Raw genomic sequence first — 13471 nt, 5'->3', positions numbered from 1 at the left:
ATAATATCTCTAGGGTTTATCTCCAAGTATTTTCTTTCCATAAAAATAGCCCTAGAAAATCTCCCTAGAAAATCTCTTCTTATTTTCTGATTTTTAACGCCAACTTCCTTGTTTCTCTCTTGCTTTGGACGGCAAATTCTCCCCTAGGGTTTATTCATGCGTCATAAACCCTACTTGCATGGGCTTAATGGGCCTTTGATCCATTTGCCGAAAATCCACTTCATTCTTGAGAGTTCTTGGCCCTTGTTGCTTCAACTTCAAGCCTTGTCACCTTCCAACGTCATAACACTTCATTTTTCCATTTCTTTTTTTTCATGATAACGTTGGAAACTTCATAGGTAAGCTTTCCTCCTTTTCGCAGGGTTTCCTGGTTGGACCAGGAAAACTTCTTTTCTTCATTTCTGCTCATTTCTGTGGCTCATTGTTCTTCATCTTTGTTCCCCTTGACTTTCGCAAGCTCCTCTTTCCATTTGTGAGTTCATTTCCACTTTTTAGCTCGGAGGTCCTGAAAATAGAAACTAATAAGAAAAAATAGAAACTTTCCTAAACTGAAAATGGGAAACTTTCTAAAAAATGAAAAATAGAAACTACCGAAAATGGAAACTTACTAAAAATGATAAATAGAAACTACAAAAATAGAAACTTTCTACAAATAGGAACTTTCCCAATCAAAGAATGGAAACTTTCCTAAACAGGGTTTTATTAAGGAAATAACGCAGAAAATGCAGGGAAAAGCAAGTAAAACGTCGCATTAAAATGCTCCTATCAGCCAAGAGTAATTGTTATTTGTTAAGGCGCTGAGTTAAACAAGTAGCAATTAGTTCTAAAAAGTGGTAAAAACTATGTTCAATGGTTAAACGATTCTGGAAATTGCGTGTTAAATTCTATGTCTAATGGTTAATTTGCACGTGTGAGTTGATTCGAGGGTTAGATAATACTACTAGTTAAGAGAATTACGCTGAGTGTTTTCGAAAATTAGTAGTATTAGGCTTGGTAAGGACTTTTCCGATTCAAGCCTACATTAGAATGAATCAGATAAGTGGATTGATCCGCTGAGGCTTTTCATTTGAGCTCTTATCTAGGCATTTAAGGTGGGCACATTTTTGTAGCATGTTGAAATGAATTTTCTGTTTTTACACGTAGTAATTTCTTAGTGGTATTGGTCAAGGTTAGGGAAGTCGATCATTGTATATAGTTTTATTTGTTTTGTTTTTATTTTTAGTAGATTAGAAACCAAATTTCAAAACCCCCCATTTTATTCTTTTATTTGTTAATTGACCTTTTAGTGTAGGTGTACCCTACAATCCCCGGACTGAACGATCCCTGCTTATCCTATACTAACAACTACATTTTGCAGGGTTAAATTGTGAGGCTATTTCAGCCGCATCAATTTTTGGCGCCATTGCCGGGGATTGTTAAAATCCCTTGCACTTAAAGTGTCATCGATTTTGTTGTATATAGAATGCATGCTAATTTTTGTACTACACTTTTGGAATGGTGACAAATTACGATTTCGGTTAGGCCAAGCTTTAATTGTGATTTAGTTTAAGTTTTATGAGTGTTACAAAATTAAGCATGTCTTTTATCATTGTTGTACAATTTGTAGAAGTTGTTTTTTTTAACCATATTGTAAATTGAATGTGTTTCACTTAGATTAATATACTTAGGTTATGAATTTAGCTAAATACTTAATTGTTGTAAGTGTGTAAAATCGTATGAGTAGACAAGGGCCCTTTTGTTAATATTGGCCTAAACCCTTCATTAGTACCTTGCTAAGGTCTCTTGAGGTTGAGGGCGGCCTTTATTAGCACTTGGAGAACGGTCTAACACATTAGTTAATTTCCCAGCTGAGTAAGGGGCGCATACGGATGGTGTCTTAGGTTGAGACCCTGGGTGATGGGTTCAATTGGATCTCAGAGATACTATAGAATGAGCCTAAACCACTATGTGGGAGTAGCCGATAGGGGCCTAAACCTCAATGAGGGAGTAGCCTCCGTAGTATCACCAAAATGAGTCCTCCCTCTCACCTACCTCTTAATCTGGCCATCCGGCCTTCTGAAACAAAGAAAAGAGACTTATGTCTGGGCGACTATCTGATAGGAGCATAAATGCCATGTTTATAATGTTTAAACCCTATATTTTGCTAAGTTATTTCCTTTAACTTGATCAATTTAACTTAGTTAGTGTTTTTCAGGTGAAAATGGAGTCTCAAAGTCCAAAAATGGCTAAGGAGGCACAAGTGGCGTGGAAATGGAAAGAAATGAAGAAATGGAAGTTCTCCCAGTTTGACTAGGAAAAGGAATCCTAGTTGGAGTAGGAATCAGAAGCTGACTTGGATTCAAACTCTTAAGTCGCGGAAATTAGAAGTTCTACTTGGACAGGGAAACCCAATTCTACTCAGATAAGGAATCCTAGTGTGACAAGGAGTCCCTGTTGGATAAGGATTACTCAAGAAGGTTCCGGAAGAGTGTAGAAGAATCGCAGAAAAGAAGTTTGTATTCAACTAGGAAACCTACTTGCATATGGAGTTCTACTCATACTAGGAGAGCTATGGAACGATCATGAAGTATCTAGAAGTCTCAAGAAGGTCATATGCTGTGCACATGGAGGAGGAAGCAACAAGAGATTCGAATTACAAAGCAATATGGAGTTTGGATTTCTTGTTGAGTAAGGATTGGAATTTCGTGAGATTCTTGAGGGTTCTTGACGTTTCATTCTTCAACAAGGCGTGGAAGACATGTGAGGGGCATGTGATGCAAAGGGAAATCGAATTGGACTCAACTTGTGCATTAAAAGTCAAATCCATTACAGATTCGGAAATCTGCCTGTGCAGATCAGTCAACTTCAACGGAGTGTCATAAATCGGTCAGAGCTCCGAAAATTATGATCTTTATATGGTTGGAAAGCTACGGATGTCTAGTTTCCAAATCTTTTTACGGTTCATCAATAGCTATTTTCTAGAGAAAGTTATGGCTGTTTTAGTGCACTGAGGTCAATCCTGCCGGAAATCTGTTTTGTGAGAAAGAAGTCCTAAATCAACAAGAACTTGGAGAAGTCAAGTAGAAACGAATTGGGAGAGCTTTGAGACGTTCTCCTATATATACCTAGTGTATTAGACGTTTCAAGGGGAACACTTTTCTCCACAATTTCGTATTCTCACTTGCTCTCTCTCTAGTTTTCAGGTTTTCACAATCTTCAAGGAGCTTTGCCGTGCCATCTTCCTCCATTGCCGTGATCTTCACTTGTTGCGACACCTTGGAGCTGCTTTGGATCTTTGGGACGTAATTAAGGGTTGTTCATATGCTTTACCATACATATATTCACGGTTTGGTGTACTTGTTAGATAGAATTTCTGCTTTGGATTTTCTATGTGTGAACCTAAACTTTTGAGTATGCAATCTTATTTTTGGATGCAATTTTGATGTTCTTTTCTATGTTTGATATGTTTATGTGTTCTTTGTCTTGATAAATTGCCGAATATGGAATGATAATCTGATTTTTGTGCTTTAGTACATGTTAACGATTCACTTGGTCTGACAAACATAAAAGGAAGACTTGCATGTAACTTGCTAGTAATTAGGTTTGATGCTTGGTGAAACCTAATTCGAATAAGTAGTAAAGGCTTGCTTTGAGTCGAAAATCAGATTATGCATGTGATGATGAGTATTGACGCCCTTGGATTTGCATGTCTATTGATTCTTTCTTGAACTTAATGATTTGAAAACGGGATTTTTCATTATTGATATCGAACTTTTCAAAATAAAATTGACTTGATTTTCAATTTGACTTAAGAAAGAAAGTTAAAAGGGGACAATGGTTGCTTGGATCTTTGTGTTCTTGGTTGATAGCTTTCCATGGTAATTAAAAAGATTAAGGGATGCATGAAAATATTGATCTTGATGGGTTCTTGATAAGTTGTTCTTCAAAAATTCTTCTTTTCCCATCTATGTATAGAAACGATTTTAATCTTTATTTTCTGGAAATTTATGTTTTTAATCTTCAAAAACCCCCATCTTTACTTTTTCTTATTTGTGTAAATAAATAAAATTAACTTAGACTTTAGGTAGCATGTTAACCTAGTTAAATAAAAAAAAAATTAAAAAAAAATGTTTTTAAATTCGTGAATAGTGTCTCCGTGAATAGTAAATATGTGTTTGTTTTAGTTTTAGTGTTTTTTAGGAGTTTGTTATGTGTTTGTTTTGTTCTCCTATTTTTTAGGGATTGGTTCCTAAATTTTAGGGAAAGTAGTTAGAGTTAGTTTTGACTTAGGATTTAATCTTTGACTTGGTCAATAATTTGTTTTCTTAATAATTAAGTAATCCTAATTAGTATATAACTAGTAATCCTTGTTGTATGTGGATTTCTAATATAACTATGACTTGTAAAATGTATTCTAGTAGGAGTAGGATTCCTAATCTAATTATAACTTGTATTTCTTTGTTTATTTCGAATTTGTTGTTTATATATATACTTTAATTTCGTGACTTATACTTGTACATTATTGTTATTTTCGTTTCACATGTTAGCACCCTCAATCCCCGGCTTGAACGATCCCTGCTTATTCTATACTAACAACTACATTTTTCAGGGTTTAAATTGGCGAATGCTTTTGCACGTATCAATTTTTGGCGCCGTTGCCGGGGATTGAAAAGTCTTCATGTGATGAAAACGCCACTAAGGTATGATTTTGGTAAGGGATTATGAATTATGATGGAATAGGTGAAGTCTCTTTTGTTAGTATTAGCCTTAACCCCTTATGAGTACCTGATTCAGGTCTCTTAAGGTTGAGGGCGGCTTTTATTAACACTTGAAAAATGTCTTGCACTTAGGACTTTTCTTATCTAAGTAAGTATAGCCTATGTGGGATGGTGTCTAGGAAGGGGACAACGTTCATGACAGGTTTTTTTTTCCAGAAGTGCATTCAAATGAGCCCAAACCACTATGTGGGAGTAGCTCATGCCAAAATGGATTTTACCTCTCTTGTTCGTCCTCCCCTAACTGGCCATTTCAGTAAGGTTGCCCAAAGGATTTGAGAAGAAATATGTGTGGAGGCAAGGACTTGGGCCGCACGTCCAAAACAATGGTTCATGATGTCTTGTTGAAGTCATATACTTAGACAATTTTCGAGAATAGTTGGGTTTGGTAAGAAGTTGTGCGTCATAATGGACTAGGTGAAATATTCTCTTGTTAATACTTGTCAAAGTTTTCTTTATCAAGTAGGCACACTTTATTAGCACAGGGTGTCTAGGTTGATTGGATATGAGAAGTGCTAGCAAAGGGTCTCGTCCCCTGCTAATCAAGTGAGCTGAGCTCCGCCAAAATCGTTCCTCTACTACCTGGCTCTGTGTGAATAGAGTTACCAAAAGATAAAGGGAAGGGAGACTTGTATTAAAATTAGAATATTTGGGCCGTATGTCTAAATCTTGATTCACGATTACTTATTGGAGTTAACTACTTAAAGATTGTAAAAATTGTAAAACTTGTAAATATATACATAAAATTTTGTCAGTCTTGTATATATCCATACTTTTGACGTTTTGTTGTGTGTATATATTGGAATAAATGGAGGTACAAGTCTAGGCTGAAAGACTTTAAACATTAAGCGCTGCATGGGAGGCAACCCATTTCAACCGTAGCTGTGGAGGAGCCATCAACGCAGATTTGCTTTCAACTCTTCCTTCTCTTTTATTTTTCGTAAACTTTGCTTTGTTTTTAGGTTTCTTTGCGTTAACTCTTATGCCATGCTTGATTTATGCTTTGCATGCTTTATACTTGTTTATACATTGAGGACAATGCATGATTTAAGTGTGGGGGTATTTGATAGGAGCATAAATGCCATGTTTATAATGTTTAAACCCTATATTTTGCTAAGTTATTTCCTTTAACTTGATCAATTTAACTTAGTTAGTGTTTTTCAGGTGAAAATGGAGTCTCAAAGTCCAAAAATGGCTAAGGAGGCACAAGTGGCGTGGAAATGGAAAGAAATGAAGAAATGGAAGTTCTCCCAGTTTGACTAGGAAAAGGAATCCTAGTTGGAGTAGGAATCAGAAGCTGACTTGGATTCAAACTCTTAAGTCGCGGAAATTAGAAGTTCTACTTGGACAGGGAAACCCAATTCTACTCAGATAAGGAATCCTAGTGTGACAAGGAGTCCCTGTTGGATAAGGATTACTCAAGAAGGTTCCGGAAGAGTGTAGAAGAATCGCAGAAAAGAAGTTTGTATTCAACTAGGAAACCTACTTGCATATGGAGTTCTACTCATACTAGGAGAGCTATGGAACGATCATGAAGTATCTAGAAGTCTCAAGAAGGTCATATGCTGTGCACATGGAGGAGGAAGCAACAAGAGATTCGAATTACAAAGCAATATGAAGTATCTAGAAGTCTCAAGAAGGTCTTATGCCATGCTTGATTTATGCTTTGCATGCTTTATACTTGTTTATACATTGAGGACAATGCATGATTTAAGTGTGGGGGAAGGGTTTAACGTTTCACTTTGTTTTTAGATAGCTAGTTTTTGTGGTCTATATAAACATTATGAGCTTGCTTTTGGGCTCATCAATTTTTGGCGCCGTTGCCGGGGATTGAAAAGTCTTCATGTGATGAAAACGCCACTAAGGTATGATTTTGGTAAGGGATTATGAATTATGATGGAATAGGTGAAGTCTCTTTTGTTAGTATTAGCCTTAACCCCTTATGAGTACCTGATTCAGGTCTCTTAAGGTTGAGGGCGGCTTTTATTAACACTTGAAAAATGTCTTGCACTTAGGACTTTTCTTATCTAAGTAAGTATAGCCTATGTGGGATGGTGTCTAGGAAGGGGACAACGTTCATGACAGGTTTTTTTTCCAGAAGTGCATTCAAATGAGCCCAAACCACTATGTGGGAGTAGCTCATGCCAAAATGGATTTTACCTCTCTTGTTCGTCCTCCCCTAACTGGCCATTTCAGTAAGGTTGCCCAAAGGATTTGAGAAGAAATATGTGTGGAGGCAAGGACTTGGGCCGCACGTCCAAAACAATGGTTCATGATGTCTTGTTGAAGTCATATACTTAGACAATTTTCGAGAATAGTTGGGTTTGGTAAGAAGTTGTGCGTCATAATGGACTAGGTGAAATATTCTCTTGTTAATACTTGTCAAAGTTTTCTTTATCAAGTAGGCACACTTTATTAGCACAGGGTGTCTAGGTTGATTGGATATGAGAAGTGCTAGCAAAGGGTCTCGTCCCCTGCTAATCAAGTGAGCTGAGCTCCGCCAAAATCGTTCCTCTACTACCTGGCTCTGTGTGAATAGAGTTACCAAAAGATAAAGGGAAGGGAGACTTGTATTAAAATTAGAATATTTGGGCCGTATGTCTAAATCTTGATTCACGATTCCTTATTGGAGTTAACTACTTAAAGATTGTAAAAATTGTAAAACTTGTAAATATATACATAAAATTTTGTCAGTCTTGTATATATCCATACTTTTGACGTTTTGTTGTGTGTATATATTGGAATAAATGGAGGTACAAGTCTAGGCTGAAAGACTTTAAACATTAAGCGCTGCATGGGAGGCAACCCATTTCAACCGTAGCTGTGGAGGAGCCATCAACGCAGATTTGCTTTCAACTCTTCCTTCTCTTTTATTTTTCGTAAACTTTGCTTTGTTTTTAGGTTTCTTTGCGTTAACTCTTATGCCATGCTTGATTTATGCTTTGCATGCTTTATACTTGTTTATACATTGAGGACAATGCATGATTTAAGTGTGGGGGAAGGGTTTAACGTTTCACTTTGTTTTTAGATAGCTAGTTTTTGTGGTCTAAAAAAAAAAAAAAAATGGAAAATATCAGAAAAAGAAAAATTAAAATATTTTCGTCACTTTATTAATAATAAAAATAAAAATTCGTCACTGTTCAAAAAAAAAATAATAATAATAATTTTTGTTTTGTTTTGTGATCGAGTCTTAGGATGCCCTTTTAACTGTTTAGGATGAGCTTATATCTCTGAAATTAAGGCTAAAAGAGGATCACAAGATTGAGATAATGTTTGATGATCTTCTTTGGTTAATTATGATTTATGAAAAGCATATGAATGTGTAGTAGATATTGTGCATGCGTAACTTTGGTACAGAATATGAACATGTGGAAGATAAGTTGTGATTCATAATAACCCTTGTGAGAATTTGAGCCATGTGCCCTTTCTTTGTTGAGTGATTTAATGAAAAATAATTATACTCTTATTTTCTTGGCGATGATTTTGTTGATCTCATTATTCTTTCATCTTGATTGACTACTTGCCATAGATTAAGTTTGATGGACTAGAGAATGCTAGAATTCACTGTTATGCTTGTTGAGACATTTATGATCAATATATGGCCCTGATTCTGGAAAGGATAAAGGTACTTACTTAGGATTTTTACCACCATAGCCAAATATAGCCTGTGTCCCTATTTGTGCCCGTCGTGGGACCCCCCTAGTTTAACCATTTTGAGCCTACATTGAGCCTTTTATTTCATCACCCTCAAAATTCCTTAACCCTTAACCTTAGTATAGTTATATCCATACCCTTTGTTCTAAAGACTTAGTGGAGCATATTTTTGAGACTTTGCTTGGAGTTTTGGCGTCAATGATGAATTTTGAAGACATGAAGAAGTTCAAGTGTGGGGGTAGACTTGTCCATATGTAATTTGTATATGTAATTGCCGAAGAAAAAAAAAATGAAATTGTAAAAAAAAAAAGAGAAATAATATTTCGGCAATTAAAGAAAAAAAATATGAAGTATTGTATATGTTTATGGATTTTAGTCCCCTATACTTAGTGAATTTGGAGTTTGGTTTGAAGTGAAGGCCCATTGTTGAAAAATTTGGTCTTTGTCCTATTTACACTTGTTCGAAAGAAGGTTAGAATGAAGTTTGGGCCCAACATGATGGCACTTGGCCCTTTTATAAAGCCTTTGGAGGATACTTGGCGTCTACATGCTTTGGTGGATTTGAAATTTGGTCTCTCTACATTAACAAGTGCTCTACTAGGTTTTTAGGATATTTTGTGATTTTCCTATGATTTTCCTATCCCTTCGTTTCTTTTAAACCTTAATCCTTGACCCCATTACAACCTTAATTGTAAGACCTCTTTGATCCTTAAGATGGGACAGCCTTTGATCTGTGGAGATGAGTTATAACTGTTGAACTTATGGCTTGGGTTCATCTGTGCAAGTGGTTGATATCTTTCATGAGATCTTTGAAAAATATATATGTGCTTTCGTTTCTTATACATATGTGATTTACTTGTTATTCTTTCACATATACTTGAGTGATAAGCTTTTAAGCATGAGCCTTGAATCTGAGAGAAGAAAGAGTGATATATCCATGTGAGGTTTGAATCATTACTTGTTTGAAATATGTTGAGCTACACCCATCACCATTGTTTACCCCCAAGTCTTACATGTTTATATGTGGCTTATATTTTGTAATTAGCTCTTGAATATCTTAAAGATGTGATGCTTGGTTAAGTGCTAATCTTGGTGACTTGAAAGTATGAGATTTCTGAGACAATATGTTAAAGGGCAATAGAGGTTTTTGTGTGTCAATGTTTGTGTCTTGTTTGTGACGTTTTTGTCTTGATTTTTGTCTAAGTGTTTTTGACGTTTTTCTTGAGTCTTTGTGTTTTTCGTCTTCTATACTTAGTATTTTCGTTAGTCTTTGTTTTGTGTCTTAGTCTTTTTGGTTTGTTATGTTGGTTTTGCTAAGGGACTAGCAAAAGCTAAGTGTGGGGGTATTTGATAGGAGCATAAATGCCATGTTTATAATGTTTAAACCCTATATTTTGCTAAGTTATTTCCTTTAACTTGATCAATTTAACTTAGTTAGTGTTTTTCAGGTGAAAATGGAGTCTCAAAGTCCAAAAATGGCTAAGGAGGCACAAGTGGCGTGGAAATGGAAAGAAATGAAGAAATGGAAGTTCTCCCAGTTTGACTAGGAAAAGGAATCCTAGTTGGAGTAGGAATCAGAAGCTGACTTGGATTCAAACTCTTAAGTCGCGGAAATTAGAAGTTCTACTTGGACAGGGAAACCCAATTCTACTCAGATAAGGAATCCTAGTGTGACAAGGAGTCCCTGTTGGATAAGGATTACTCAAGAAGGTTCCGGAAGAGTGTAGAAGAATCGCAGAAAAGAAGTTTGTATTCAACTAGGAAACCTACTTGCATATGGAGTTCTACTCATACTAGGAGAGCTATGGAACGATCATGAAGTATCTAGAAGTCTCAAGAAGGTCATATGCTGTGCACATGGAGGAGGAAGCAACAAGAGATTCGAATTACAAAGCAATATGGAGTTTGGATTTCTTGTTGAGTAAGGATTGGAATTTCGTGAGATTCTTGAGGGTTCTTGACGTTTCATTCTTCAACAAGGCGTGGAAGACATGTGAGGGGCATGTGATGCAAAGGGAAATCGAATTGGACTCAACTTGTGCATTAAAAGTCAAATCCATTACAGATTCGGAAATCTGCCTGTGCAGATCAGTCAACTTCAACGGAGTGTCATAAATCGGTCAGAGCTCAGAAAATTATGATCTTTATATGGTTGGAAAGCTACGGATGTCTAGTTTCCAAATCTTTTTACGGTTCATCAATAGCTATTTTCTAGAGAAAGTTATGGCTGTTTTAGTGCACTGAGGTCAATCCTGCCGGAAATCTGTTTTGTGAGAAAGAAGTCCTAAATCAACAAGAACTTGGAGAAGTCAAGTAGAAACGAATTGGGAGAGCTTTGAGACGTTCTCCTATATATACCTAGTGTATTAGACGTTTCAAGGGGAACACTTTTCTCCACAATTTCGTATTCTCACTTGCTCTCTCTCTAGTTTTCAGGTTTTCACAATCTTCAAGGAGCTTTGCCGTGCCATCTTCCTCCATTGCCGTGATCTTCACTTGTTGCGACACCTTGGAGCTGCTTTGGATCTTTGGGACGTAATTAAGGGTTGTTCATATGCTTTACCATACATATATTCACGGTTTGGTGTACTTGTTAGATAGAATTTCTGCTTTGGATTTTCTATGTGTGAACCTAAACTTTTGAGTATGCAATCTTATTTTTGGATGCAATTTTGATGTTCTTTTCTATGTTTGATATGTTTATGTGTTCTTTGTCTTGATAAATTGCCGAATATGGAATGATAATCTGATTTTTGTGCTTTAGTACATGTTAACGATTCACTTGGTCTGACAAACATAAAAGGAAGACTTGCATGTAACTTGCTAGTAATTAGGTTTGATGCTTGGTGAAACCTAATTCGAATAAGTAGTAAAGGCTTGCTTTGAGTCGAAAATCAGATTATGCATGTGATGATGAGTATTGACGCCCTTGGATTTGCATGTCTATTGATTCTTTCTTGAACTTAATGATTTGAAAACGGGATTTTTCATTATTGATATCGAACTTTTCAAAATAAAATTGACTTGATTTTCAATTTGACTTAAGAAAGAAAGTTAAAAGGGGACAATGGTTGCTTGGATCTTTGTGTTCTTGGTTGATAGCTTTCCATGGTAATTAAAAAGATTAAGGGATGCATGAAAATATTGATCTTGATGGGTTCTTGATAAGTTGTTCTTCAAAAATTCTTCTTTTCCCATCTATGTATAGAAACGATTTTAATCTTTATTTTCTGGAAATTTATGTTTTTAATCTTCAAAAACCCCCCATCTTTACTTTTTCTTATTTGTGTAAATAAATAAAATTAACTTAGACTTTAGGTAGCATGTTAACCTAGTTAAATAAAAAAAAAATTAAAAAAAAATGTTTTTAAATTCGTGAATAGTGTCTCCGTGAATAGTAAATATGTGTTTGTTTTAGTTTTAGTGTTTTTTAGGAGTTTGTTATGTGTTTGTTTTGTTCTCCTATTTTTTAGGGATTGGTTCCTAAATTTTAGGGAAAGTAGTTAGAGTTAGTTTTGACTTAGGATTTAATCTTTGACTTGGTCAATAATTTGTTTTCTTAATAATTAAGTAATCCTAATTAGTATATAACTAGTAATCCTTGTTGTATGTGGATTTCTAATATAACTATGACTTGTAAAATGTATTCTAGTAGGAGTAGGATTCCTAATCTAATTATAACTTGTATTTCTTTGTTTATTTCGAATTTGTTGTTTATATATATACTTTAATTTCGTGACTTATACTTGTACATTATTGTTATTTTCGTTTCACATGTTAGCACCCTCAATCCCCGGCTTGAACGATCCCTGCTTATTCTATACTAACAACTACATTTTTCAGGGTTTAAATTGGCGAATGCTTTTGCACGTATCACTATCCCTATATCGTATCTCACCAATAGTAGTGGTTTCTATTGGGCTCGACTTACAACTTGGAATCAATTGAGATATTAACTATGTTTATAACAAACTTAAAAAAAAAAAAAAATGTTGTGTGACATGCTTAAGGTATATTGGATTAAACATGACCATAAGTCGAGGGTAGCTGTTCTATAGTCCCATTGCACACTGAGGTCCTCTGTTCCAGTACCTAAGTATGTAAATGTAAAAGTAACTTAGAAAGTTGGAAAGACATAATGTTTGTATTCCTAACCTTGTATATGTTACTAACACTTGATCTAGTGAGTCCTTTGTGGAGCACACATTGGAAGAGATACCCCTGATAGGAGCAAAAAGTGTGACAATATTATTGAATATGTGCGCCATTTTAGCCTTGTTTCTCCCTTAAGTTTAGTGTTTTTAGTCATTGAGTCGTTTTTAGAGTCTTGTTGAGTGTTTGGAGTGAAATAGGCGGAAAAAGTAAAATTCATGAAAAATCCTAGCTGGATCAGGATTCCTAACTGTCAACTGTTTTTGCGGTCTTTACATTTTATTTTCTCTAGAAAATTCTGATATTCTCCTGTTTGTTGTAGGAAACATTGCTTGGTTGAACTCTTGGAAACAGCAATGATGGAGTCATAAAATAAAGCATTAAGATATTTGACCAAGCAATGAAGAAGGGGAATAAAGGAGAAAGACGTTTTTAGTTGGGGAATAAATAAGGAAAAGACGTTTTCAGTTGAGGAATAAAAGAAAAAGATGTTTCAGCTGGAAAAATAAATAAGAGAAAGATGTTTCAGCTTGGAAATTAAAAGAATTGCCCCATTATGAGAGGAGTTAAGGCCATAAAGAAGACGTTTCAGTTGGGAAAGCCAACCAATGCTCCCCTATAAATAGACAACGTCCAGAACATAATTTGCATCACTTCCCAGCCAAGATCATTCCAAGACTACCCAATTCACTCCTCAAACCTCCATATCTTACAAGACCGTGACCACCATCCATCCATCAATCTACAAAGCTCTAAGGCGCTGAGTCAAGGACGCTCCACCACCATCGCAGAGACGAGTTCATCACCTTGTTGCTAAGCCGCTGAGGAAAGCTTCAAAGTGTAACTATGACTCTACTTATAATTTTTGTTTCGGTTTTGTGTGTTTGGATTTGCGAGTTGTGTAATTGGAG

The sequence above is a fragment of the Rosa chinensis genome, unplaced genomic scaffold (assembly GCF_002994745.2).
Source record: "Rosa chinensis cultivar Old Blush unplaced genomic scaffold, RchiOBHm-V2 RchiOBHmChr0c02, whole genome shotgun sequence".
NCBI lineage: Eukaryota > Viridiplantae > Streptophyta > Magnoliopsida > Rosales > Rosaceae > Rosa > Rosa chinensis.
The sequence above is the reverse complement of the archived record's forward strand: the minus strand, read 5'-3'. Positions refer to the sequence as shown.